Genomic DNA, 7361 nt, shown 5'->3' on the forward strand with positions numbered 1-7361 from the left:
GTCAAACAATGTCAAACAGGGTTAGACCAGTCAAACCGGTTCAAACAACTCCAAACCAGGTCAGACCGATCAACAAACCAATCAATCGAGTCATTTTGTCCAGACTCGATCAACTAGGCCGAACTTAACTCAATAGTGTCACCAACCACACACGAAATTTAAGAGCTCTGAGAGACAAACTCATAGGTACTTGAATCAAGCCAAACCATCGCCGGAATCAGTCGAATTGGCCAAGTGAAGTCACAAGAGCCGGAACTTCAAACGTCGATTACTCCTCAATGGCAGCTCCGTTGGACGTGATTCAACTTGGGTTATACTCATCTCCTCCCTGCGATTGTTTTGATACTACCTATGATATAGAGAGAGAAATAAGAGAGAGAGAGAGAGTCTCGTGTGAGATGAGGGTATGTTTGCAATTTTTTATTTTCCTTTTTCCACTTTTACATAATCTTTCACTTTCAGAAACACCCCTTTTTCAAAAACACCCCTTAATGAAACTTTCAATTAACTTCAAAAATTCATAATAAATCCAATTTAAATTCGATTTGAGCTATTCTTGCACAAAAACTTTTCATTTTAAATCCCGTATTTATGAAAATTATTATCATATTTTTATCTTGATTTAATTTTGATTCTCCCGATTCTCGATCTCCAAGGTTCACTTCACCTCGATCAACACGTCAAAGTACTATGAATAGTGTATAATCGGGTTAGGATATTACAAAGTTATGTTTGAAATTATAGAAAAACGTGAAAAGCTCATCCATGGAGAGATTTGAGCAATTCTAAAGCATCAAAGTGAACCGCTGTACTCTATTTAGTTTTCCTAGAAGTCTAACTTGCTAATTTAAGTTTTGTAAAACATTTGGAAACAAAACGACGCCAATAGACCAAGTTATGTTTCAAATTGCACAAAAACGTGAAAAGCTCGTCTATGGAGAGAGTTGAAAAATTCCAAAACATCAAGATGGACAGTTTTACTATATTTAGTGTTCTTAGAAGTCTAAATTGTTAATTTAGCTTTCGTGTAACGTTTCGTATGGTAAGGATGCAAATAGACTAAATTATGTTTAAAATTGCACAAAAACGTGAAAAGCTCGTATATGGAGAGAGTTGAGCACTTCCAAAGAATCAAAGTGGACCATTGTACTCTATTTAGGTTTCTTAGAAATCTAACTTGCTAGTCTAACTTTTAAAGAACGGTTGGAAACAAAAAGATGCCGATAGACCAAATTATATTTCAAATTACATAAAACGTCATATGCTCGTCTATGGAGATAGTTGAGCAATTCCAAAGCATCAAAGTGGACTGTTATACTCTATTTAGTGTTCATATAAGTCCAACTTGCTAGTTTAAGTTTTGTATAACGTTTGGAATCAAAAATATGCCAATAGACCAAGTTATGTTTCAAATTGCACAAAAATGTGAAAAGCTCACCTACGGAGAGAGTTGAGCAATTTTCAAAGCATCAAAGTGGACCTTTGTACTCTATTTAGTGTTCTTAGAAGTATAACTTGCTAGTTTAGCTTTCGTGCAACATTTCATTAGGTAAAGATGCTAATAGACCAAGTTATGTTTCAAATTGTACAAAAACATGAAAACCTATTATATGGAGAGACTTGAGCAATTCTAAAGTGTCAAAGTGGACTACCGTACTTTATTTAGTGTTCTTAGAAGTTTAACTTACTAATTTAGCTTTCGTTCAACCTTTTGCAAGGTCAAGATGCGAATAGACCAAGTTATGTTTGAAATTGCATAAAACCGTGAAAAGCTCATCTATGAAGAGAGTTCAGCAATTCCAAAGCATCGAAGTGGACCGTTGTACTCTATTTAGTTTTCTTAGAAGTCTAACTTGCTAGTTTAAGTTCCCTAGAACGTTTGGAAACAAAAAGATACCAATAGACCAATTATGTTTGAAATTGCACAAAAACATGAAAAGCACATCTACAAAGAGAGTTGAGCAATTCCAAAGCATCAAAGTAGACCGTTGTACTCTATTTAGTTTTCTTAGAAGTGTAACTTGCTAGTTTAGCTTTCGTACAACGTTTCATATGGTAAAGATGTGAATAGACAAAGTCATGTTTGAAATTGCACAAAAACGTAAAAAGCTCATCTATAGAGACATTTGAGCAATTCCAAAGCATCAAAGTTGACCGTTCTACTCTATTTAGTTTTGCTAGAAGTCTCACTAGCTAGTTTACCTTTCATGCAATGTTTCGTAAAGCAAAGATGTGAATAGACCAAGTCATGTTTGAAATTACAAAAAAAAAGTGGAAAGCTCGACTATGGAGACACTTGAGCAATTCCAAAGTATCAAAGTGGACCATTGTAAACTATTTAGTTTTCTTAGAAGTCTAACTTGCCAGTTAAACTTTCGTAGAACGTTTGGAAACAAAAAGATGCGAATAGACCAAGTTATGTTTGATATTGCAGAAAAAGGTTGTCTATTGGGAGAATTGAGCAATTCCAAAGCTCCAAAGTGGACCTTTGTACTCTATTTAGTATTCTTAAAAATCTGAATTACTTGTTTAAGATTCATAAAATGTTTCAAAACAAAAAGATGCCAATAGACCAAGTTATGATTTAAATTGCACAAAAAACGTGAAAAGCTCGTCTATGGAGAGAATTGAGTAATTCCAAAACATCAAAGTGGACCGTTGCACTCTAACTAGTTTTCTTAGAAGTCTAACTTGCTAGTTTAGCTTTCGTGCAACGTTTCAGAAGGTAAAGATGTGAATAAACCAAGTTATGTTTGAAATTACACAAATACGTGAAAAGCTAACAATTCCAAAGCGTCAAGGTGGACAGCTACACTCTATTTAGTTTTCTTAAAGTCTAACTTTCTAGTTTAAGTTTTGTAGAATGTTTGGAAACAAAAAGATGACAATAAACCAAGTTATGTTTGATATTACAGAAAAAGGTTAAAAGCTTGTCTATGGGGAGAATTGGGAAATTCCAAAGCACCAAAGTGGACATTTGTACTCTATTTAGTATTCTTAGAAATCTAAATTGCTAGTTTGAGATTCGTAAAACGTTTCAAAACAAAAAAATGTTAATAGACCAAGTTATGATTCAAATTGCACAAAAACGTGAAAAGCTCATCTGTGGAGAGAATTGAGCAATTCCAAAGCATCAAAGTGGACTGTTGCACTCTAACTTGCTAGTTTACCTTTCATGCAACATTTTGTAAAGTAAAGATGCGAATAGACCAAGTTATGTTTGAAATTACAAAAAAATGTGAAATGCTCGACTCTGGAGAGAGTTGAAAAATTCCAAAGTGTCAAAGTGGACCGTTGCACTTTATTTAGTTTTCTTAGAAATCTAACTTGCTAGTTGAAGTTTTGTACAATGTTTAGAAACAAAAAGATGCCAATAGACCAATTTATGTTTGATATTGCAGAAAAAGGTTAAAAGCTTGTCTATGGAGAGAATTGAGCAACTCCAAAGCACCAAGGTGGAGATTTGTACTCTATTTAGTATTCTAACAAATCGAAATTGGTAGTTTAAGATTCGTCAAACGTTTTGAAACAAAAAGATGCCAATAGACCAAGTTATGTTTCATATTGCACAAAAACGTCAAAAGCTCGTCTATGGAGAGAATTGAGCAATTCCAAAGCATCAAAGTGGATCGTTGCACTCTATTTAGTTTTCTTTGAAGTCTAACTTGCTAGTTTAGCTCTCATGCAATGTTTCATAAGGTAAAGATGTGAATAAACCAAGTTATGTCTGAAATTATATAAAAATGTGAAAAGCTCGTATATGGAAATAGTTGAACAATTCCAAGGCATCAAGGTGGATAGCTACACTCTATTTAGTTTTCTTAAAAGTCTAACTTGCTAGTTTAAGTTTTGTAGAACGTTTGGAAACAAAAAGATGCCAATAGACCAAGTTATGTTTGATATTGCAGAAAAAGGTGAAAAGCTTGTCTATGGGGAGAGTTGAGCAATTTCAAAGCACCAAAGTGGACCTTTGTACTCTATTTAAAATTCTTAGAAATCTAAATTGCTAGTTTAAGATTCGTAAAACGTTTCAAAACCAAAAGTTGCCGATAGACCAAGTTATGATTTAAATTGCACAAAAACGTGAAAAGATCATCTATGGAGAGAATTGAGCAATTTCAAAGCATCAAGGCGGATTGTTGCACTCTAACTTGCTAGTTTACCTTTCATGCAACATTTTGTAAAGTAAAGATGCGAATAGACCAAGTTATGTTTGAAATTACAAAAAAATGTGAAATGCTCAACTATGGAGAGAGTTGAAAAATTTCAAAGTGTCAAAGTGGACCGCTGCACTTTATTTAGTTTTCTTAGAAATCTAACTTGCTAGTTTAACTTGTGTACAATGTTTGGAAACAAAAAGATGGCAATAGACCAAGTTATGTTTGATATTGCAGAAAAAGGTGAAAAGCTTGTCTATGGGGAGAATTGAGCAATTCCAAAGCACCAAGGTGGAGAGTTTAGCTCTATTTAGTATTCTTACTAATCTAAATTGCTAGTTTAAGATTCGTAAAACATTTCGAAACAAAAAGAAGCCAATAGACCAAGTTATTTTTCATATTGCGCAAAGACGTGAAAAGCTCGTCTATGGAGATAATTGAGCAATTCCAAAGCATCGAAATGAATCGTTGTACTCTATTTAGTATTCTTAGAAGTCCAACATGCTAGTTTAGCCTTTGTGCAATATTTCATAAGGTAAAGATGCGAATAGAACAAGTGATGTTTGCAATCTCAAAAAACTTGTAAAGCTCATCTTTCGAGAGAGTTGAGCAATTCCAAAGCATCAAAGTGGACCATTGTACTTTATTTAGTATTCTTAGAAATCTAAAATGCTAGTTTAAGATTCGTAAAACGTTTCAAAACAAAAAGATGTTAATAGACCAAGTTATGATTCAAATTGCACAATAACGTGAAAAGCTCGTTTGTGGAGAGAATTGAGCAATTCCAAAGCATCAAAGTGGACCGTTGTACTCTAACTTGCTAGTTTACCTTTCGTGCAACGTTTCGTAAGGTAAAGATGTGAATACACCAAGTTATGTTTGAAATTACACAAATACGTGAAAAACTCATCTCTGGAGACAGTTGAATGATTCCAAAGCGTCAAGGTGGACAGCTGCACTCTATTTAGTTTTCTTCAAAGTCTAACTTGCTAGTTTAAAGTTTGTAGAATGTTTGGAAACAAAAAGATGCCAATAAAGCAAGTTATGTTTGATATTACAGAAAAAGGTGAAAAGCTTGTCTATGGGGAGAATTGAGCAATTCCAAAGCACCAAAGTGGACCTTTGTACTCTATCTAGTATTCTTGGAAATCCAAATTGCTAGTTTAAGATTTGTAAAACGTTTCAAAACAAAAATATGCCAATAGACCATGTTATGATTAAAATTGCACGAAAACGTGAAAAGCTCATCTATGGAGAGAATTGAGCAATTTCAAAGCATCAAAGTGGACTGTTGCACTCGAACTTGCTAGTTTACCTTTCATGCAACATTTTGTAAGGTAAAGATGAGGATAGACCAAGTTCTGTTTGAAATTACAACAAAACATGAAATGCTCGACTATGGAGAGAGTTGAACAGTTCCAAAGTGTCAAAGTGGACTGTTGCACTATATTTAGTTTTCTTAGAAATCTAACTTGCTAGTTTAAGTTTTGTACAATGTTTGGAAACTGCACAAAAACATAAATTTCTCGTTTTATTGAGAGAGTTGAGCAATTCAAAAGCATCAAAGTCGACTGTTGTACTCTATTTAGTGTTCTTAGAAGTCTAACTTGCTAGTTTAGATTTCGTGCAACGTTTCGTAAGTTAAAGAGGTGAATATACCAAGTTATGTTTGAAATTGCACAAAAACGTGAATTACTCATCTATGGAGAGAGTTGAGCAATTCCAAAGAATCAATTGGACCGTTGTACCCTATTTAGTGTTCTCAGAAGTCTAATATCCTAGTTTAGCTTTCGTGCAATGTTTCATAAGGTAAAGATGCGAATTGACCAAGTTATGTTTGAAATTGGACAAAAACGTGTAAAGCTCATCTATGGAGAGAGTTGAGCAATTCCAAAGCATCAAAGTGGGCCATTGTACTCTATTTTGTAAGTTAAAGATGCGAATAAACCAAGTTACGTTTCAAACTGCGCAAAAACATAAATTGCTTGTTTTATTGAGAGAGTTGAGCAATTCAAAAGCATCAAAGTCGACTGTTGTACTCTATTTAGTGTTCTTAGAAGTCTAAATTGCTAGTTTAGATTTCGTGCAACGTTTCGTAAGTTAAAGATATAAATAGACCAAGTTATGTTTGAAATTGCACAAAAACATGAATTACTAGTCTATGGAGAAGTTGAGCAATTCCAAAGCATCAAAGTGGACCGTTGTACTCTATTTCGTGTTCTTGGAAGCCTAACTTGCTAGTTTAGCTTTCGTGCAATGTTTCGTAAGTTAAAGAGGTGAATATACCAAGTTATGTTTGAAATTGCACAAAAACGTGAATTACTCATCTATGGAGAGAGTTGAGCAATTCCAAAGAATCAAGTGGACCATTGTACCCTATTTAGTGTTCTTAGAAGTCTAATATGCTAGTTTAGCTTTCGTGCAATGTTTCGTAAGGTATAGATGCGACTTCCCCAAGTTATATTTGAAATTGCACAAAAACGTGTAAAGCTCGTCTATGGAGAGAGTTGAGCAATTCCAAAGCATCAAAGTGGGCCATTGTACTCTATTTTGTAAGTTAAAGATGCGAATAGACCAAGTTACGTTTGAAACTGTACAAAAACATAAATTGCTCTTTTATGGAGAGAGTTGAGCAATTCCAAAGCATCAAAGTGGACCGTTGTTCTCTATTTGGTGTTTTTACAAGTCTGACTTGCTATTTTAGCTTTCGTGCAATGTTTCGTAAGTTAAAGATGCGAATAAACAAAGTTATGTTTGAAATTGCACAAAAATGTGAATTGCTCATCTATGGAGAGTGTTGAACAATTCCAAAGCATCAAAGTGGACCGTTGTACTCTATTTTTTGTTATTAGAAGTCTAACTTGCTTGCTTAGTGTTCGCGCAACGTTTCGTAAGTTAAAGATGTGAATAGACCAAGTTATGTTTGAAATTGGATAAAAACGTGTAATGCTCGTCTATGGAGAGAGTTGAGCAATTCCAAAGCATCAAAGTGGACCATTGTACTCTATTTGGTGTTTTTAGAAGTTTAACTTGCTAGTATAACTTTCGTGCAACGTTTCGTAAGTTAAAGATGCAAATAGACAAAGTTATGTTTGAAATTGCACAAAAACATGAATTACTCGTCTATGGAAAGAGTTGAGCGATTCCAAAACATCAAAGTGGACCGTTGTACTCTATTTCTTATTCTTAGAAGCCCAACTTGCT

The sequence above is a fragment of the Tripterygium wilfordii genome, chromosome 19, assembly GCF_013401445.1.
Source record: "Tripterygium wilfordii isolate XIE 37 chromosome 19, ASM1340144v1, whole genome shotgun sequence".
Taxonomy (NCBI): domain Eukaryota; kingdom Viridiplantae; phylum Streptophyta; class Magnoliopsida; order Celastrales; family Celastraceae; genus Tripterygium; species Tripterygium wilfordii.